Below are 22,595 nucleotides of genomic sequence, written 5' to 3'. Positions count from 1 at the left end.
ACTGTACATATCATGATACCCCTCCCTAATTACCTCAATCTTCTCTCAGTCTCCAGCAGGTGTGGTGAGCTGTACCCATCTCCCTTGGTAGGGCTGTTGGAATTTGTTTAGGAATTTTGTCCCTTTTTGTTGCAGGACTGAGCTTGGGTGGACCCTGTTTGGGGGTCTATCCAACCTTGGGGGTGTCAAACACGGCAGGTCTCGAGTGGGTCTCGAGTGGGGTCCCTCCCTCCCTTTTTTCCATCTTCCCAACATTTTTCTAGAGGTGCCTCAACTGGTGGTAAGGCATATTGTTTAGAGAGCCGGTGGAGTCTGTTCTGTGAAAAAATAAATCCTGAGGCAGTGCTGGTCTGAAGGGTTGCTTTCCCTTTAAATATGCTTTAAATTACTGTATTTTTCAACTAACTAGCACTTTTCTTTCAGCTAGGTTGCGTATGGAGCAATTGAGCACTTCTCAGGGGGAGAGGTGCACAATTTGGTCCAGAAGTGAAGCACTTGCGGCCGGCCTGAAAACAGCTGTTCGGGCCGGTGTGGCAGAAGAGTCTCGTTGGCAGCGGTTGCCGGTGTCCAAGGCTTAAGTTTCAAGTTTATTATAAAATTTGATTAATCGCTTATTCCAAATTCTAAGCGATGAACAAATCAATAAAATTACAAAATTGGGGGACAAACATAACTAACAAAAAACTAAATCTTACAAAACATAATAAAAGACTATTTTTAAAAACATAATTCCCGCCATAATGTTAGGAAGCTCCTCATTGCTCTGGCTCATTGTGATTCTCGGAAACAACCTGCGCTGGCTATCAGTTTTGACTCCGAAAAAGCCTTTGATAGAGTAGAGTGGGCCTTCCTATTCCCCTTGTTGCGCTACTATGGGCTGGGGGGGGTTTTTATGAGAGCTCTTGGGGCCCTTTATTTTCATCCAGTGGCGGCCGTATTGGTTAATGGACTGGCGTCTTCGGACTTTGTGCTTCAGCGGGGCACTCGTCAGGGCTGCCCCTTGTCCCCTCTCCTTTATATTTTATTTTTGGAACCCTTGTTGATTTCCCTCCGAGGTACCTCTCAGTTAGTAGGAGTAGAGCTGGGGAACTCCTCTTTGCGATGTATGGCCTTTGCCGATGATATTATGGTAATGTTGACTGACCCGGTTTCCGGCCTCCCTGAATTATTGGAGATGTTTGGCCGGTTTGGGGAGCTCTCGGGCCTCAAACTCAATGTATCTAAATCGGAGGCGCTCCCACTTCATATTAGTATTCCGCATACGTGGGCTGATTTCCCGCTCCGGGAAGCTCCACAACAGGTAAAATACTTGGGGGTTTTGATTCCGTCCTCCCTCTCACGACTTTATGAGATCAATGTAAAGCCCCTACTTCGGGACACGGTGGAGCTCCTCCGCTTGTGGGGGGATTTGCCGGTCTCTCTCGCGGGGCGAATATTTCTATACAATATGATGATTGTACCTAGGTGGCTTTATCTGCTTCAAACTCTTCCGCTGTGGTTAAGGACCGGGGACTTAGCTCGGTTATACGGGGCGTTGAGGACTTTCTTATGGCATGGGCGCAGGCCTCGGCTCTCTCTACGCATTTTGATGTTGCCTGAGTCGCAGGGGGGATTTGGACTGCTAGACATCCGCGCCTATAATCTGGCATGTGGGACTAGATTGATTCGGGACTGGTGTATGGAGAGCTCCTCTTTTCTAATGTTTTCTGTAGACAAGGATTTTCTACACCCCATCTCTGGGTTGTTTTTGTTACACGCCCCTGTTGCCCAGTTGGACTCGGTCTACAGGGGACATGTTGTATGGGCCTATATGAGACACATTTGGAAATTACTATGTAAACAGTTGGGCGTCAACTCTAATATCACTCCTCTACTCCCGTTGGTGGGTAATCTGCATTTTAAACCGGGCAGTCACAGCAAGGTATTTCGGACTTGGCATGCCCATGGAATTCGGAGACTGGGGGATGTTCTTTCTGATAGAGGCGCTCTTCTCTCCCCTGCCGAATTGGGGTCGCTGTATAGGCTGGATAGGGTGGATGCTTTCGGCTACCTACAGCTTCGACATTATGTTCTTAGCATCTCTGGAGATCACTTGAGTGGTGAGGTGGCCCGGAGCCTGGGGAAGTGTTTGGCGCTAGGGGAGGATCAGGCACCACGTCTTCGATATTATGTCAATGTTCTGGGCCCCCTTTTACTAACTGAACGGGCTGATTGGTTGGCAGGAGCGTGGAGTGCTGACTTGGGTTGTATGGTTTCGTCTGAATTGATATCTCGCTGTTTTGTCCTTGTGCGTGCTATCTCATGCAATATGTTACATAGGGAACAAGAATACAAATTCATTAATCGGGCTTTTATATCGCCTCATAGAGCGCACTGAGCCGGTATTGCAGATCACGCGGGGTGTCCTAAATGTTCCACAAATCCTGCTTCCCTGGGGCATATGTTCTGGGACTGCCCCTCTGTGGGAGCCTTTTGGCAGCGTGTTTGGTCCTACTTGTCTTCATTGTTTCCGGGGATGCCGAGCTGTAGCCCATGTGTAGCTCTTTTCTACCAGGAGGCAGAGCTTCTGGGATGCACTGTTGGACAGCGGCAGATGATTAAGGCACTACTGTTGGCTAAGAAAGCCATTTTGACTTTTTGGCGTGAGCCGCATGCTCCCTCTTTCTCTCGATGGCAGGGATCTCTTTATGATCTAGCTCTCTTGGAAAGACGGACTGCGAGCACTAGGGACGACCGCAGTTGGTCTCGATTTCAAGACGTTTGGGAGGAGTATTGGCTGACCCTTCCTCATCGTGAGCGGAGTCTCCTGTTAAACTGTTAGTCTCTCTTGGGTCCTTTGTCCTCCTCTGTATTACCCCACTTTAGGCTCTTTTTCCTGCAGATCATAATACGGGTCTCTTTTTTCCTTTTTTCTTTTCTTTCCCTTTCTACTCTTTTAGTTCTCCTTTTACTTGTAGGTTTCTTTTCTACTTTTCTATGACACATAATTGGTCAATGTTTGTCTATTTATTGCCTCTCTGTAAATCTCCTATATGTTTCTCACAGGTCGGGAGCAGGGACGAGGGGGGGAGGGGGTGGGGGGGCTAACCCTGAGGTTATAGAGGTTATTTGCAATGGGTTTTGATATTGAGGTGCCCCATTGTGTTCTTGGGGGACTTTGGAGGGTGTTATACGGAAACTGTATTGAGCACCACTTGTTTTTTGAGCAATCTGATCTTCCATGTGTTTCTCCTCATTTGCTTTGTGTACGCCCGAATGGGCGATTTATGCTGGATTATTGGATGTTCTTGTGCACTGTTCTGTTTTATGTTTGATGGTTTGCTCAATAAAGAAATATTATATATCAAAAAAAAAACCAAACATAATTCCCAAAATAGTACAAATGAAGGGGAGGGGGGATAGTTTTTGATTTTTCATTACTTGAATTGATTAGATTGAAGAACCTTGATATGTGTTATGTGATATTTGAAAGGGGGAAAGGAGGGGGATTGGGGGTTTATGATTTTTTATATAATATATTGTGATTGGATAGTATGTGATAGGGGTGGGGGGTTAAATATGATTACTTTATGTGCATTTTGATAGAAAATCAAGTGATTTTTATAAGTTCAAATGTTAATTTGTGCTACACTTGTAAGTTGTAAAATGAATAAAGATTTATAAAACAAAACAAAAACATAATAAAACTTGAGGAAAGACTGGGAAAAGAAATACAATCTAATTAACAGAAAAAAAGACAAGTAAGGTTAAAAACAATAGGAAGGGAAAGAACAAAGAATCTCAAAAGATATGAAGATAAAATGAAACTCCTAGACAATTATTTTAGTTATTAAATGTATCTTTAAAAAGAAAGCTTTTGAGTTTGCTCTTAAATTTCTCCAAGTTTTTTTCCTCTCTTAAGTAAATTGGAAAATAATTCCATGTTTGAGGAGCTGTAACGGAAAAGATGAAATGCCGTCGTGTATTAATAATAATTTTAAGGGAGGGGATGATTAATAAGACCTCAGTAATCTGGATGAAGAATAAGGAATCAGTGATTTGTAAATGAAAGCTGGGGTTTTAGATATCAGAGATTTAAAGGTAAGCAAACTTAATTTGTACATTATGCGATGTGCGACAGGAAGCCAGTGTGCTTTTTTAAGTAGAGGAGTCACATGATCAAATTTCTTGGCTTTCATAATAAGTTTAATTGAAGCGTTCTGGATGATCTGCAAATGTCTGATTTCCCTTTGAGCCATTCCCTTAAATAGGGCATTATAGTAATGCCGCCGCTAGTGTCTCACGAGCCAGCAGAGCTTTGCAGGGAAGCCCGCTCTTTTCCTGCCGCCCATGGAGGGTTTTCTTCAGCCGCCGTCGGTGCTGCTGGGGATTTCCTGTCAGCTGTTTTTTCTTTCAGCTGATGCTGGCTTTTGCCTGCTTTAGCGGCAGGGACAGTTCAGTCTTCTCAGCCGCTACAGGCCCTGGAGGGGCTATTTTTGGCGCGTGTTTTTACCGTTTTTCCTCAGATAGCCCCTCCATCTTGTATTTAGCCTCGGGTGCCTTCTCCTTGTTTTGACATAAAAGGGACAGGTTACAGCTGGGGCAGGGAATCCCATGAGGTCGCTGGGGTTTTTCCCCCCCCTCACTTTCTTTTTGCTTTGTGTAAAGCATATTTTCTGGGGGCCAGGGGTCCTACTTGTGTCCAGGGGGTTTGTTCCCTCTGCACCATCTGATGTTTTGACCCCTTAATTCTTTTCACGTCCTCCCTTGTCCAGGCGCCCTCGGATGAGGACTTGTTGTCTGAGGAGAGTTTTAACTAATGCATGAGGACCTGGACCCTTGGGGACACCTCCAGGATCCTCTCGAGGGGAAGGCTACCGCTACCGAGGACTCGGTTTTTTCCGTCTACCAGCAAGGAGGCATTTGAGGTGCGCATTTTTCAGAGGAACAAGCTCTCAGATCTGATTCAGCTGATCTCCTCGGTGTTGCACTTTGAGGAAGCGCCACCTGCAACCCCAAGTGTGGAGGACCCTCTTCTTTGGGAGATTTCCTCTGCTTCCCACTCTTGTCTAATACATCCGGTTTTTTTCTGGATATTATCCTGGCGCAGTGGACTTCGCTGGAGGCATCTTTTTGGTTTGCGCGCTCCTTGGCTTGTTTGTATCCCATCCCGGTGAGGGATAGGACTATCTTAAAGTCGCCAGTGTTGGACGCGGTGGTCTCAGCTATTGCTAAGCGGCATACTGTGCCCGTCAAGGGCAGTTCTGTCTTAATAGACTCTGAGGAGCGTAAGTTGGAGATCATTCTTAAACGGAATGGTCCAGGCAGCTATTGTGCGGGACTGGTGGCTCGGGCCATGTTTCGGTGTGCCGAGCAGGTTCTTGACAGTGAGTTTGATGGTCAGGAGGTGGCGAAGATTCAGATGGCTGCCTCTTTCCTCTCAGACGCCCTCTATGATTTCTTGCGGACGTCTGCCAAATCCATAGCTGTACGTTCTGGCTTCAGGCTTAATCGACGGATATGGTGTCCATCACTAAACTCTCTCTAAATTTTCTTTTTCGGGGGTCCTTTTTGTTTTCCAGAGTTTTTGGACTAGTTGGTTCAAACTCTGACGGATTCTAAAGTGCACTGCCTGCCTGAAGACAATGCTTGCCAGGCTGTTCGAAGTGGCACTGCTCGGGGAAGTCTGCGAGGTACATCTCAAGTACATCTCAATTAGTAAAAAGGTCGGGTAAGGAGCGTGGGACTGCTCCTTACCTGACCTTTGATTTTGCTAGGGGTCGTTTCTTTCAGCAAATGCAGTCCTGTAGGGCCCGTCGGGAGGCTGAGAATCCCTCCGCTGGTTCCCCTGCTGTCTGTCCTGCCCAATGACTCTGTGCCCGCGCCCCCTCTGGTTCTGGTGGGTGCTCGGCTGGAGGTGATTGGGACGGTTCTGCTCTGCAGTTTGCCCATTCCCTGCCAGATCATTTTCTAGCTTCTCCTTGTAAGGCAGCGTGAAAGAAGCAGGTTTTTTGCCAGATCTTTAAAAGATTGTTAGATCTCTAAGCTGTTGTTCCGGTTCCCCCTCAGGCATGTTGCACTGGCAGGTACTGGATTTACTTCGACAACGAGTGCTCGGCACCGATCCTGGACAACTCGGGATTCAGATCTTTGGGAAGATTCTGAGCAAGAACCTATTTTATCTGAAGAGGAGGGTCCATTTACCCCTACTCTCTGTTTCCTATGCTCCAGTTTCTAAGTGAAATGTCTGAAATTGTATCCATTCCCTTAGAAGCTGATTCTAAAAAGTCTAAATAATTTTTAGATGCCTTGGACTATGATCAACCACCCAAGGACCTTCTTAAACTTCCCCTCCATGATATATTGCGGGAAACTTTTTACAAGAATCTAGAAACGCCTCTTACCATTCCCGTGGCTCCTCGTAAGTTGGATTCTCTGTATAGGGTGGTTCCTATCCCCGGGTTTGACAAACCACAGCTCCCCGATGAATCTCTCCTGGTGGAATCAACCCTAAAGAAATCTTCAGGGGCTAGTGTGTATGCCTGTGTACCCCCTGGCAGAGAGGGCAAGGCAATGAACCGGTTTGGCGAAAGGCTATACCAGAATGCTGTGTTGGCCAACCGGATCGGCAACTACACTTTCCACTTCTCATTTTACATGAAGCATTTTGTCAAACAAGTTGCCACGTTCCAAAAATATCTACCTGACTGTAAGCTTCCTGCTTTTCAGTGCTTCATTTCTGACCTGCTCCAGCTCCGCAAGTACATGGTTCATTCCGTATATGATACTTTCGAACTTACCTCATGTGCTACGGCAATGTCAGTGGCCATGCAACGTCTGGCCTGGCTTCGAGTGTCTGAACTGGACGTCAATCTTCAGAACAGGTTAGCTAATGCACCTTGTCTGGGGGACAAGCTTTTTGGTGCCTCCATGGACACGGCTATCCAGAAGTTGTGTGCCCATGAGACAAGGTGGGACACTCTGGTCGAGCCCAAAAAGTAGCCTCCACCTTCTCGTCCTTTCAGGCAACAATCTTCATATCAGAGAAGGTTTGCTGCAAAGCTTATACCCCTAGTTCAGCCTCAACCCAGGAGACAGAGGCAACAACAACAACCACATCAGCAACAGCAAAATTCTACACAGCCTTTTTGACGTATTTCTTCAGAGCATAGCCAACGTTACCATTCTATAGACTTTGCCTCAGCCCATCGGAGGCCGTCTTCAGTTTTCATAGCTCGCTGGGAGCTCATAACATCAGACCTCTGGGTCCTCACCATCATTCGTCAGGGTTACACGCTCAATTTTCACACCCTACCACCAGGCCATCCTCCAAGAGAGTCTGCTTTGGACTCTGAACAGTCCTCCCTTCTTCTGCAGGAGGTTCAGTCCCTTCTCCTGCTGAATGCCATCGAGGAAGTTCCCCTCAATCAGCAGGCCCAGGGATTCTACTCCCGTTACTCCTTAGTACCCAAGAAGACCGGAGGCCTGAGACCCATTCTGGATCTCAGAGCTCTTAACAAATTTCTAGTCAAGGAGAAATTCAGGATGCTATCCCTCGCCCTGCTTTATCCTCTCCTAAATCAGAATGACTGTCTATGCTCTCTGGATCTCAAGGAAGCCTATACACATATTCCAATTCATCTGGATTCCAGGAAGTACCTCCGTTTCCAAATCAATCAATGTCATTACATAGAAACATAGAAGATGACGGCAGAAAAGGGCTACAGCCCATCAAGTCTGCCCACTCTGCTTACCCACCCCCTGTCTATGCCCTAATGACCCAATTTTCTTATCTTGACCCTCGTAGGGATCCCACATGGGTATCCCATTTTTTCTTAAAGTCTGGCACGCTGTCTGCCTCGATCACCTGCACTGGAAGCTTGTTCCAATGATCAACCACACTCTCTGTGAAGAAATACTTTTTGGTGTCGCCATGAAATTTTCCGCCCCTGAGTTTGATCAGGTGTCCTCTTGTGGCCGAGGGTCACTTGAGAAAGAAAATATCATCTTCCACTTTGACACGTCCCGTGAGGTACTTAAATGTTTCGATCATGTCTCCCCTCTCCCTACGTTCCTCGGGAGTGTAGAGCTGCAATTTGTTCAGTCTCTCTTCGTACGAGAGACCCTTGAGCCCCTAGATCATCCTGGTGGCCGTCCGCTGAACCGATTCAATTCTGCGCACATCTTTACTGTAATGTGGCCTCCAGAATTGCACACAGTACTCCAGATGAGGTCTCACCATGGCCCTGTACAACGGCATTATAACTTCAGGCTTTCGGCTGACGAAACTTCTATTGATACAACCCAATATCTGTCTTGCCTTAGATGAAGACTTCTCCGCTTGATTGGCAGTTTTCATGTCTGCACTGATGATTACTCCTAAATCTCGTTCTGCTGAAGTCCTAGTTAAAGTTTCTCCGTTCAAGAAGTACGTCCTGCATGGATTTCCGCTTCCGAGGTGCATGACCTTACATTTCTTAGCATTGAAGCCTAGCTGCCAGGTTGAGGACCAACTTTCCAATGTAAGCAGGTCCTGCGCCATATAATTCTGTAAACTGCATTCACTTACTATATTACATAGTTTGGCGTCATCGGCGAATAGTGTTATTTTGCCTTGAAGCCCTTGAGTCAGATCCCCTATGAATATGTTGAAAAGGAGTGGACCCAGGACCGAGCCCTGCGGCACACCACTGGTCACCTCCGATGTTTTAGAGAGGGTACCATTAACCACCACCCTCTGAAGTCTGCCACTCAGCCAATCATTGACCCATGCAGTTAGTGTCTCTCCTAACCCCATCGATTCCATTTTGCTTAGCAGCCTGCGGTGTGGGACACTGTCAAAAGCTTTACTGAAGTCCAGGTACACGACATCCAAAGACTCTCCCAAGTCCAACTTTCTTGTTACCCAGTCAAAGAAGCTGATGAGATTGGATTGGCAGGACCTACCCTTGGTGAATCCATGCTGACTGGGATCCCGAAGATTCCCCGGGGGCTGAAAAATTTGCAGCTGTACTCACTCGAGGAACGTAGGGAGAGAGGAGACATGATTGAGACGTTTAAGTATATTACCAGCTGTATCGAGATGGAAGAAGAGATTCTCTTTATCAAAGGACCCTCAGCCACAAAAGGGCATCCGCTCAAACTCAGGGGCGGGAAATTTCATGGCGACACCAGGAAATATTTCTTCACCGAGAGAGTGGTTGATCCTTGGAATGAGCTCCCGGTGAGCTCGAGGCAAATAGCGTGCAAGAATTTAAGAGCAAATGGGATTCCCATGTGGAATCCCTTAGAGGGTTAAGCCAAGGGAACCTGTCACCAGGAGGGGGATCCCTAGGATAGTAGACTTGAAACATAGAAACATAGAAAGATGACGGCAGAAAAGGGCTACAGCCCTCAAGTCTGCCCACTCTACTGACCCACCCCATTAAGTCTGAGTGCTGATGACTTAGTTCCTTAGCTCGACCTTTGTAGGGATCCCACGTGGATGTCCCATTTATTCTTAAAGTCGAGCACGCTGGTGGCCTCGATCACCTGCACTGGAAGTTTGTTCCAATGATCCACCACCCTTTCTGTGAAGAAGTACTTCCTGGTGTCACTACTAAATTTCCCTCCTCTGAGTTTAAGCGGGTGCCCCCTTGTGACCGAGGGTCCCTTGGGAACGAATATGTCGTCTTCCAGCTCGACACGACCTGTGACGTATTTAAATGTCTCAATCATGTCACCCCTTTCCCTGCGTTCCTCTAGAGTATAGAGCTGCAATTTGCCCAGTCTTTCTTCGTATGAGAGACCCTTGAGTCCGGAGACCATTCTAGTGGCCATCCGCTGGACCGACTCGGCTCGAAGCACATCTTTACGGTATTGTGGCCTCCAGAATTGCACACAGTATTCCAGATGAGGTCTCACCATGGTTCTGTAAAGTGGCATTATGACTTCAGGTTTGCGGCTGACGAAGCTTCTCTTGATACATCCCATCATTTGCCTTGCCTTTTATGAGGCCTTCTCTACCTGTTTGGCAGCCTTCATGTCTGCACTGATGATTACTCCCAAGTCCCGTTCTTCTGAAGTCCTAGCCAGTGCTTCTCCATTCAAGGTGTATGTTCTGCATGGATTTCTGCTGCCGATATGCATGACCTTACACTTCTTCGCGTTGAAGCCCAGCTGCCATGTCGAGGACCAGTTTTCCAACGTGATCAGATCCTGCTTCATACTATCCTTGAGATTGCTTTCACTTACTGTATTACACAGTTTGGCGTCGTCGGCAAACAGTGCTACTTTACCCTGAAGCCCTTGGGTCAAATCCCTTATGAATATATTGAAAAGGGATGGTCCCAGGACTGATCCCTGCGGCACTCCGCTAGTCACCTCCGATGTCTCAGAGAGGGTGCCGTTGACCACCACCCTCTGAAGTCTTCCACTCAGCCAATCATTGACCCATGCAGTTAGTTTCTCACCCAACCCATCGATTTCATCTTGTTTAATAGTCTACGGTGCGGGACACTGTCAAAAGCTTTACTGAAATCCAAGTACACTATGTCCAGAGACTCTCCCAAGTCTAGCTTTCCTGTCACCCAGTCAAAGAAGCTGATGAGATTGGATTGGCATGACCTGCCCCTAGTGAATCCATGTTGACAGGGATCCCTCAGATTTGCCTCATCCAAAATCGTGTCTAATTTTCCTTTAAGTAGAGTTTCCATGAGTTTACACACTATTGATGTGAGACTCACTGGCCTGTAATTCGCAGCCTCTTCTCTGCAACCCTTTTTGTGCAGAGGAACAACGTTGGCTGTTTTCCAGTCCAGGGGGACTCTCCCTGTACTTAGGGAGAGATTGAAGAGCATGGCTAACGGTTGCGCCAGAACATCGCATAGCTCTCTGAGCACTCTTGGATGCAAATTGTCCGGTCCCATGGCTTTGTTCACCTTGAGTCTGGACAGTTCTCTGTAAACATCAGCTGGTGTGAACTCAAAATTCTGAAATGGGTCTTCCATGCTTTGCTTTGCTTCCAGCCGTGGCCCGTGCCCCGGTGCCTCGCAGGTGAAGACTGAACAGAAGTAATCATTCAGCAGTTTGGCCTTATCGGAATCTGTTTCCACATAGTTCCCTTCTGGCGTTCTAAGGCGTACTATCCCGTTTGCGTTCTTTTTCCTGTCGCTAATGTACCTGAAGAAGGATTTGTCCCCTTTCTTAATGTTCTTCGCTAGAGTTTCTTCCATTCGAAGTTTGGCCTCCCTTACTCCTGTTTTCACCGCTGCAGACTTTGTCCTGTATTCAATGTTTGCTTCTTGTTCCCCCGTGCGTTTGTATAGAAGAAATGCTCTTTTCTTCTCTTTGACGAGGTACGAGACCTCATCAGTGAACCATTGGAGTTTCTTTTTTCTTTGCTGTTTGGTTACCGATTTTATGTAGCGTTTAGTTGCCTCATGAAGGGTCAATTTCAAGGTTGATCACATAGTTTCCACATTATCAGTTTCTTCTTGAACCTGCAGCGTCTGATGGACGAAATCTCCCATGCGTGCGAAGTCAGTGCCTCGGAAATTGAGTACTCTTGTTTTTGTTTGTGACCTAGGGAAGCCTTTCTTAAGGTTAAACCATACCATGTTATGGTCACTGGTGGCTAGCTTTTCTCCCACCGAGACTTCCGAGACGCTTTCCCCGTTTGTAAGTACCAGGTCCAGGATGGCCTGGGCCCTAGTGGGCTCTAGTACCATTTGTTTGAGCCTTACTCCTTTCATGGACGTTAATATCCTCCTGCTATCACAAGTTGTCGCTGAGAGTGTGTTCTAGTTTACATCAGGCATGTTGAAGTCTCCCAACAGAACGACGTCCCCCCGTAAGGTGATATTTTCAATGTCTTCAATTAATTCTGCGTCCTTGTCCTCCGATTGCCTTGGAGGTCTGTATACCACACCAAGGTACAGGCTTTTTTCTCTGCCTCTGGCCAGGTTTACCCAGATGGATTCCCCAGTATACTTCACATCCGTGATCCTGGTTGTCTTGATGCTCTCTTTGATGTAAAGTACTACTCCTCCTCCTAACTTACCTTCTCTGTCTTGTCGAAGCAGGTTGTATCCTGGTATAGTTATATCCCACCCATGAGAGTCTGTGAACCATGTTTCGGATACTGCTACTACATCCAGGTCTGCATTAACTATTTCTGTTTCTAGTTCTAGAAATTTATTCCCTAGGCTGTGTGCGTTAACATACATAGCTCTCCACTCTTTCTGTTTACTAAGCTCCTGTAGTGAGCCATCCATTTGAATTAAAGTGTCACCTAGTGATTCTTTTGCAATAAGGGTACTTACCTTAGACTTAGAAGCGGAGTTTTGGTTCGCCCCATCAGGATTGTTACTTACTGCTCTGGTGTAAAAGTGGGTACCCACCCCCGACTTACCTAGTTTAAAGGCCTTCGAAGTAGGCGGGCTAGCCTGTGTCCGAAGACATTCTTACCTCTGTTGGTCAGGTGGAGTCCGTCTGGTCCCTGTAGTCCCTGTAGTGCCTCTCCGTGATTCAGGAATCCGAAGTTCATTTTCCGGCACCATCGTTGTAGCCACTCATTCGTCTTCAGGATACGTTCGTCCCTGTCCCTTCCTCTGCCCCTAACAGGAAGAATTGAAGAGAATACTACCTGTGCTCCTGTCTGCTTTAGCCTCTTTCCCAGAGCTCCGAAGTCTCTAGCTATGTCTCTAGCTAGCTATGGGGGTGGGTCAGTAGAGTGGGCAGACCTGATGGGCTATGGCCCTTATCTGCCGTTATCTTCTATGTTTCTATGTATATCCTAGAGCAGGGGTGCCCACATTTTTTTGACTTGCGAGCTACTTTTAAGATGACCAAGTCAAAATGATCTACCAACAATAAAATAAAAAAAAAACAAACACAAAGCACACTCTATGCATAGAAAATGTTAATTATTCCTATTCCGGGTTTTTTTTCAAAGAGGTCAAAGCAGATGACTCTCTGCACTGTCCCCTCAGTAACAACCATACAAAAATAGACAAATATACCCCCCTCCCTTTTTACTAAACCACGATAGCAGTTTTTAGTGCAGGGAGCTGCGCTGAATGCCCAGGGCTGCTCTCGATGCTCATAGGCTCCCTGCGCTAAAAACCACTATTGCGGTTTAGTAAAAGGGGACCATAGTGTAAAATATAGACAGCAGATATAAATTCAGACACATTTTGATCAGTAAATTTAAAATAAAATCATTTTTCCTACCTTGTTTGGTGATTTTATGAGTCTCTGGTTGCACTTTCTTCTTCTGACTGTGCATCCAATCTTTCTTCCCTTCTTTCAGCCTGTATGCTTCCTCTCCTCCTGACCTCATTCCCCTCTCCCAACTTTTTCTTCCTCTCTTCCTGCCCTTTCTTTCTTTCTCTCTTCATGCCCCCTTTTTTTTCTGTTTCTCTTCTTTCCTTTTGTCTCCCTGCCTGCCCTCTGTCTTCTTGCCCTCCCCCAAGCCACTGCCAATGCCGCTGCCATTAGGGAACAGGCCCCAAAGCTGCCGCCGCCGCCCTAAACTCTCCCTACTTCGGGCCGACCAGCATTCCTCTCCCCGACGTCAATTCTGCCATTGGAGAGGAAGGCTGATCGGCCCAAGATCACGATCGATTGGGAGAAATGCTGCCAGATCCTGCCTTCACGGAAACTGAAAGTAGGCAGGACCCAGCAGCAAGAAGAGCAAATGGTAAGCTTCAATGAGGCCTTAGCCCGTAGCGAACGCATGCTTCGGGGCTCTAACATGTGCGTGCCGGCTTCCCTTCTCTTCCCCCCCACCCTGGACATAACTTCCGGTTTCGGAGGGAAGAGAAGGGAAGCCAGCACGCACACGTTAAAGCCCCGAAGCATAAGTTCGCTAGGGGCTAAGATGAAATCTCCAAGCCGGCTTTTTTTTTTTTTTTAATGTTGAGCAGCAGCGGCAGCAGCAGAATTTAGCTGGGCGGTCATCTAAATTACCTGGGTGGATCGCCCGTCTGAAAGGCCCTAGGGAGAACACTGCAGTGCCTTATTTTTTTTTTCTGGTGGCCCATAGTTTCCAAGTTTATTTACAGTCTAATAGACCTGCCATCATCGAGTATCTGGTTGGTTTACAATAGTGAATATGGATTTGCTGTGTTGGGATATTTGGGGGGGGGAGAGGGCTTGGTTTAATGCAATATTTTTGTTTTGTCTCTGTTGTACCTCTGAGGTGCTGTATTTAATTGAAAAATTTTAATAAAAAATTTTAAAAAAAGAATATGGATGGAAAAAAGGAGGACGCAAACAGCTGGAGGCTTCTCATTCATTAGCAATTTATGGTTCCCAGATAGGGCCCATTTATAAACATAATGAAAAATAGTTCAATACCCTTTCTGCAACAAACTGTTACTTCATATCCAGAGCCTGTGTAATTGGAGAAACAGCCTCACTGCCTTCTAGGATGACCGTTGTTATATTGCAACAATAATTTAGGCAAACAAAATTTCAATTATGAAGGGGATTTTAAAATACCTGGTTTTGTCAGGCTAAGGCTAACTACATCTGGCCACTAGGTGTCATTATTGTGCCACTTTCCTCAATCCCAAACCAAAACATTCTTTCATTCAGAAATAGCTATGCACTTTAATATAAAGTAGTTTTAACATGGATCAAAATATAACAGTATTTTATACATTTGCTCAGATATGACTCTCAAATGAAGTCCCACCTACCAATCATTGCATATGTTTTTTGAAAAATTCATTTATCGGGTCCCTGTGTGTTTGCAGTAGTTCTTCCGATCTAAAAATGGATGTGTCAACCTCTTCATTGCAGAAGAGGAGGGGGGTGAGAGAGAGTTGTATTACCCATTAAACTTAAGAGTGTTAAGCAAGCTCCAGGTCTCTGAAAACATAACAAAAATATACAAATAGTATTTCCAGTGCACTAGGTAAGATATTCTAGACCAGTGGTCTCAAACTCAAACCCTTTGCAGGGCCACATTATGGATTTGTAGGTATTTGGAGGGCCTCAGAAAAAATAGTTAGTCGTATTAAAGAAATGACAATTTTGCATGAGGCAAAACACTTTATACTTTATAAATCTTTCCTTTTGGCTAAGTCTTAATAATAATATTGTCATTTATAGCTAAAGAGACATATGATCAAGAAACTGTTTTATTTTACTTTTGTGATTATGATAAACATACCGAGGGCCTCAAAATAGTACCTGGCAGGCTGCATGTGGCCCCTGCACCATGAGTTTGAGACCACTGTTCTAGACAGTAGGGTTAGTCGTGTGCTGCTGCAGAAGGAACCCACTCTGGATTTTTCACTCTGTCTCTGTTGTACTTCACTGAGCTTTGTAGCTCCACCTTCAGTTCTTTCCTTCTGCACGCGTGCCTGCAGGAGTGCTTGTCTGCTCTCCCCATTTTATTATTTTTAATTTGATTGTAATTTTGTCCCTTTCAGGTAATTTGGTGCTTGGAGCAATTTTGAAACTCTGCCTGCTTGAAAATTCACACTTTGGTCTGTAGCTGACAGGCTGATCCCACTGGGTACCTGTTAACCAGCCTGCATAGTTTTCTCAGGAGCTCAGGGCCATCCCTGATATGGTAATGTAGTAACATAGTAGATGACAGCAGTTAAAGACCCGAATGGTCCATCCAATCTGCCCATCTTGATTCAATCTAAAAATTTATTTTTTATTTTTTTTCTTAGCTATTTCTGGCCAAGAATCCAAAGCTCTGCCCAGTACTGTGAACATAAGAACATAAGCAGTGCCTCCGCCGGGTCAGACCATAGGTCCATCCTGCCCAGCAGTCTGCTCCCGCGGCGGCCCAAACAGGTCACGACCTGTCTGAATCACCAGAAGGGGCTCCCTTGCCACCTTGGTTTCTCATTTGAAGTCCTATCTTCCCATCGGAGTCCTAACCCTCCGGTCTTACACATGCACGACCTGATTTGGTTTCTATACTTATTACCTGGTTAGCTTTCTATACTTGTGTTACATCCCAGCACCTCTCTCAGTATCCCACGATCCCTTTATCCCTCAGAAATCCGTCCAATCCCTGTTTGAATCCCTGTACCGTACTCTGCCTGATCACTTCCTCCGGTAGCGCATTCCAAGTGTCCACGACCCTTTGTGTGAAAAAAAACTTCCTTGCATTTGTTTTGAACCTATCTCCCTTCAGTTTCTCCGAATGCCCCCTCGTACCTGTTGTCCCCTTCAGCCTGAAGAATCTGTCCCTATCCACCCTCTCTATGCCCCTCATGATCTTGAAGGTCTCTATCATATCTCCCCTGAGCCTCCTTTTTTCCAGGGAGAAGAGTCCCAGCCTATCCAACCTCTCAGCATATGGGCAGTGTTCCAGTCCTCTTACCAGTTTCGTTGCTCTCCTTTGGACTCTCTCAAGTACCGCCATGTCCTTCTTGAGGTACGGCGACCAATATTGAACGCAGTATTCCAGATGTGGACGCACCATCGCTCGATACAATGGCATGATGACTTCCCGCGTCCTGGTTGTTATGCCCCTCTTTATGATGCCCAACATCCTGTTGGCTTTTTTCGAGGCTGCTGCGCACTGTGCTGATGGCTTCAGTGATGCATCCACCAGCACACCCAAGTCTCTCTCAAGACTGCTGTCTCCCAACAATGCCCCCCCCAATTTGTAGTTGAACAACGGGTTCTTTTTCCCTATATGCATGACCTTGCATTTTTCCACGTTAAAGCGCATTTGCCATTTGTTTGCCCAGTCTTCCAGTTTGTCCAGGTCCCTTTGTAGGTCCTCACACTCCTCCCTGGACCTAACTCTGCCGCACAGTTTGGTATCGTCTGCAAATTTTATAACCTCGCACTTTGCCTCCTTTTCCAGGTCATTGATAAATATGTTGAAGAGTAACGGCCCCAGCACCGATCCCTGCGGCACACCACTCGTGACTCCCCGCCAGTCAGAGTATTGTCCCTTTACTCCGACCCTCTGCAGTCTACCCGACAACCAGTGCTCGATCCATCTGTGCACATCCCCTCCCACCCCGTGGTTCCACAGCTTCCTAAGCAGCCTTTCATGTGGCACCTTGTCGAAAGCCTTTTGAAAATCGAGGTAAATGATGTCTATAGGTTCCCCATTGTCCACCCGACTGCTTATTCCCTCAAAGAAGTACAGAAGGTTCGTTAAGCATGACCTTCCCTTACAGAATCCATGCTGGCTTGTTCTCAGTAGGCCATTTCCCTCGATGTGCTCGCAAATACTGTCCTTGATCATAGCTTCCACCATCTTCCCTATAATTGAAGTCAGGCTCACCGGCCTGTAGTTCCCGGGGTCACCCCTCGATCCCTTCTTGAAGATAGGTGTGACATTCGCCAATTTCCAGTCCTCTGGTACCTCTCCAGTTTTCAAGGATAGGTTGCAAACATGCTGGATTGTGCCCGCTATTTCTTGTCTTAGCTCCTTTAGAACCCTTGGGTGGATCCCGTCTGGGCCCGGCGATTTGCCGCATTTTAACCTGTCTATCTGTTTGAGGACATCCTCCTTACTTACCTCTATGTGTTCCAATTTTTCAGCCTGTTCCCCACTCATGAGCTCCTCTGAGTCCGGTATATTAGATGTGTCTTCTCTCGTGAAAACCAACGAGAAGAACGTGTTCAACCTCTCAGCTACCTCTTTATCCTCCTTAATCACTCCCTTCCTATCCCCATCGTCCAACGGCCCCACCTCCTCTCTCGCTGGTCGCTTCCCCTTTACGTAACTGAAGAATGCCTTGAAGTTTTTCGCCTCCCTGGCCAGCCCCTCTTCGTATTTCCCTTTTGCTTTTCTAACTTCTCGGTGGCATTCCTTTTGGCATTTCCTGTGCGCCTGGTGATTTTCCTCCGTTGGGTCCTTTTTCCATCTCCGGAAGGATACTTTTTTGTCATTTATTGCCCTCTTTACTTCTGCTGAGATCCAAATCGGGTCCTTTGACCGCTTGTTCTTGCCGCCTTTCCTGAAACTGGGGACGTACATTCTTTGTGCTTCTTGCAGGGTGTCCCTGAATAGGGTCCAGGCGCTTCCTACAGTCTCCATCCTAAGGATGTTTCTGAGCTTCCTCCCCACCATTTCCCTCATAGCAACATAGTTCCCTTTCCTGAAGTTGAGCGCAGTTGTTGCGGTCCTCCTTGCCGTGGGTGTCCCCCTTTCCAATGTGAATCTCTGTGCTTTGGTTCCAACTATTGAAGTCTCCATCAAAGCTCACTCCAGCCCATCCTCAACCAAACGGCCATAAACAGACACAGACCATGCAAGTCTGCCCAGTACTGGCCTTAGTTCTTCACTATTTACTATTATTTCCTTAGTCTAGATCCTCTGTGTTCATCCCACACTTTTTTGTACTCCGTCACCATTTTCCTCTCCACCACCTCTCTCGGGAGCGCATTCCAGGCATCCACCACCCTCTCCATAAAGAAGAAGTTCCTTACATTGCTCTTGAGTCTACCACCCCTCAACCTCAAATTATGTCCTCTAGAAAAGATTTTGTTCTACGTTAATACCTTTTCAAGTATTTGAACATCTGAATCATATCTCCCCTGTCCCTCCTTTCCTCTAAGGCAGTGGTGCCCACTCTTTTTGGGCTTGCGAGCTACTTTTAAAATGACCAAGTCAAAATGATCTACCAACAATAAAATTTAAAAAAAACACAAAGCACACTGTACGCATAGAAAATGTTAATTATCATTCCTATTCCAGGGTTTTTCAAAGAGGTCAAAGCAGATGACTATGCACTATCACCTCAGTAACAACCATACAAAAATAGACAAATATACCCCCCTCCCTTTTTACTAAACCACGATAGCAGTTTTTAGCGCAGGGAGCTGCACTGAATGCCCAGTGCTGCTCTCGACGCTCATAGGCTCCCTGCGCTAAAAAACTCTATTGCGGTTTAGTAAAAGGGGACCTTAGTGTAAAATATAGACAGCAGATATAAATTCAGACACATTTTGATCACTAAATTTAAAATAAAATCATTTTTCCTACCTTGTCTGGTGATTTCATGAGTCTCTGGTTGCACTTTCTTCTTCTGACTGTGCATCCAATCTTTCTTCCCTTCTTTTAGCCTGTATGCTTCCTCTCCTTCAGACCTCATTCCCTCCCCCAACTTTTCCTTCCTCTCTCCCTGCCCTTTCTTTCTCTCTGCCTCCCTTTCTTTTTTTTCTGTTTCTCTTCTTTTCTTCTGTCTCCCTGCCTGCCCTTTTTCTTTCTTTCTCCCTGCCCTCCCCCAAGCCACTGCTATCGGGGACCAGGACCCAAACTGCCATCGGGGACCAAGACCCAAACCGCCACCAATAACGGGCCCGAAAGCCGCCGCCGCCCCAAGCTCTCCCTGCTTCGGCCGACCAGCATCGCGATCGACCTATTGGGGGAAATGCTGCCGGGTCTTGCCTTTGCGGAAACAGAAAGTAGGCAGGACCCGGCAGCAAGAAGAGGAAATGCTTCACTAACCTGTCTCCCGCCTTAGCCCGTAGCGAACGCTTGCTTCAGGGCTCTCAACATGTGCATGCCGGCTTCCCTTCTCCCCCCCCCCCCCCGGACATAACTTCCGGTTTCGGAGGGAAGAGAAGAGAAGCCGGCATGCACACGTTAGAGCCCGGAGCATAAGTTCGCTACGGGCTGAAATCTCCAAGCCCGGGGTTTTTTTTAATTTTCAGCAGCGGTGGCAGCAGTAGATGACAGCTGGGCCCTAGGGAGAATACAGAAGAAGGCTGATCGGCCCGGTAGATCAGGACGGCAACACAAGTCTAGCGATTGACTCACGTTGCCTTCCTGAGCTACCGGTCGATCGCGATCGACGTATTGGGCACCCCTGCTCTAAGGTATACATATTTGGGGCTTCCAGGCTTTCCTCGTACGTCTTTTGGCGTAAACCTCCTATCATTTTGGTCGCCCTGCTCTGAACCACTTCAAGTCTTCTTATGTCCTTCACCAGATACAGTCTCCAAAACTGAACACAATACTCCAAGTGGGGCCTCGCCAATGACCTGTACAGGGGCATCAACATCTTCTTCCTTCTACTGGCTACGCCTCTCTTTATACAGCCCAGCATCCTTCTGGCAGCAGCCATCGCCTTGTTGCACTGTTTTTTCACCTTTAGATCTTCGAACACTATCACCCCAGGGTCCCTCTCCCCATCCGTGCATATCAGCCTTTCACCTCCCAGCATATACGGTTCCTTCCTATTATTAATCCCTAAATGCATCACTCTGTACTTCTTTGAATTGAATTTTAGTTGCCAGACAGATCATTTTTCCAACTTTTGTAGATCCTTTTTCATGTTTTCCACTCCCTCCTCGGTGTCTACTCTGTTACAAATCTTGGTATCATCCACAAAAAGGCAAACCTTTCCTTCTAACCCTTCTTTCCTTCTAACAGCTTCTTTGACTGGGTGACGGGGAAGCTCGATGTTGGAGAGTCCTTGGACATTGTATACTTGGACTTCAGCAAAGCATTTGATAGTGTCCCACACCGCAGGTTGTTGTGCAAAATGAGTTCTATAGGATTAGGTGACACTTTGACAAAATGGGTTGGAGACTGGCTTGGTGGTAGGCTTCAGAGGGTGGTGGTGAACAGCACCCCCTCTGTAACGACGGCAGAGATCAGCGGAGTGCCACAGGGCTCGGTCTTAGGCCCGATTCTTTTCAATATCTTTATAAGGGACTTGGCTGAGGGGCTTCGAGGTAAAATAACGTTATTCGCCGATGACGCCAAACTACGTAATATAACAAGCAAGAGCACAACGGTCAATATGAAATATTGCTCCTATTGGAGCAATGGTCTAGGACCTGGCAACTGAGTTTCAATGCCAAGAAGTGCAAAGTCATGCACCTTGGCAGTCAAAATCCATGCAAGACTTACACCCTAAATGGCGAGATCCTAGCAAGGACTGTTGCAGAACGGGACTTAGGGGTAATCATCAGTGAAGACATGAAGACTGCCAATCAAGTGGAGCGGGCTTCATCTAAGGCTAGGCAGATCATAGGATGTATACGTAGGAGTTTCGTCAGCCGTAAGCCTGAAGTCATTATGCCGTTGTATAGATCCATGGTGAGGCCCCATCTGGAATATTGCATACAATTCTGGAGGCCTCATTACCGCAAGGATGTACTGAGGCTTGAGTCAGACCAGCGAATGGCCACCCGGATGGTCTCGGGACTCAAGGATCTCCCGTACGAGGAACGGCTGGATAAATTACGGCTATACTCACTCGAGGAACGCAGAGAGAGGGGAGACATGATCGAGACGTTCAAATATCTCACGGGCCGTATCGAGGTAGAAGAAGATATCTTCTTTTTCAAAGGTCCGACGGCGACAAGAGGACATCCATGGAAAATCAGGGGCAGGAAATTGCACGGCGACACCAGGAAATACTTTTTCACCGAAAGAGTGGTTGATCGCTGGAATAAACTTCCACCTCAGGTGATCGAAGCAAGCAGCGTGCCTGATTTTAAGAAGAAATGGGATCGTCACGTGGGATCTCTGCACAGAGTTAAATAGGGGAGGGTCATTAGGGTGGGCAGACTAGATGGGCCGCGGCCCTTATCTGCCGTCTTTTTCTACATTTCTATGTTTCAGCAATGTCACTTACAAACATATTGAACAGGATCAGCCCCAGCACCGAACCCTTTGAGACTCCACTACTCACCTTTCCTTCTTCCGAGTGACTTCCATTAACCATCACCCTCTGGCATCTGTGCGACAGCCAGTTTCTAATCCAGTTCACCACTTACCCTGTACTGTGTTTAGATTGCAACTACTGAAGTTTCCATTAAAGCTCACTCCAGCCCATTCTACACCATCTCAGCCATTAAAGCCCTCCCCAGCCCATCTTCAACCAAGCGGCCATATACAGACACAGACCATGCAAGTATGCCCAGTATTGGCCTTAGTTCTTCAATATTTACTATTATTTTCTGATTCTAGATCCTCTGTGTTCATACCATGCACGTTTGAACTCCATCACCGTTTTCCTCTCCACTACCTCTCTCGGGAGTGCATTCCAGGCATTCACCACTCTCTCCATAAAGAAGAATTTCCTTATATTGCTCTTGAGTCTATCAATACTCAACCTCAAATTATGTCCTCTGGTTTTAGCATTTTATTTTCTCTAGAAAAGATTTTGTTCTACGTTAATACCTTTCAAGTATTTGAACATCTGAATCATATCTCCCCTGTCTCCTGTCTCTCCTCTCTCCTTTCCTCTAGGGCAGTGTATCACAAACTGTGTTCCGTGGCACACCAGTGTGTCTCCTGAGATTTCAGGTGTGCCACAGTACACTGGGGAAAAGGAGAGATGCCGGTGCCAGCTAATGTCCTGTAAGCAATCTCCTGATGCCAGCACCTCTTCTCTCTGCCTGCCCTTCTCTCCTCTCGGCGCAAGGCCCGTTTGAAGGGCCCATGCGCTGACGTAGGCGCGCTGATGTCATGCATGGTGTGTGATGTCATCACGCCGACACCAGCACACTTCCAGGTGTCTCAAGCCGGGGACACTAAGTTTAGTGTGCCCCAGCTTGAAAAAGTTTGTGAGACACTGCTCTAGGATATACATAAGCAGGGGTCAAGTGCAGGCTGTTGGGCACCCTTATGAAACTCAGTGGTGTCTCACAGGGTGTCGTCTGTGTCTTCTCGCTCCTGCCCA

At 46.8% G+C, this 22,595-nt stretch overlaps 1 protein-coding gene across 1 annotated transcript in view; it reads left to right on the top strand.

The window, feature by feature from the left end:
• The window catches only part of FAM183A (family with sequence similarity 183 member A), a 118,344-nt gene that overhangs the window by 36,520 nt on the left and 59,229 nt on the right, over nucleotides 1–22,595 (top strand). The gene's annotated exons all lie outside the window — the stretch shown is intronic.

This window comes from Geotrypetes seraphini, chromosome 2 (genome assembly GCF_902459505.1).
Source record: "Geotrypetes seraphini chromosome 2, aGeoSer1.1, whole genome shotgun sequence".
NCBI classification, from domain to species: domain Eukaryota; kingdom Metazoa; phylum Chordata; class Amphibia; order Gymnophiona; family Dermophiidae; genus Geotrypetes; species Geotrypetes seraphini.
This window is presented reverse-complemented; position numbering and strand designations above follow the sequence as displayed.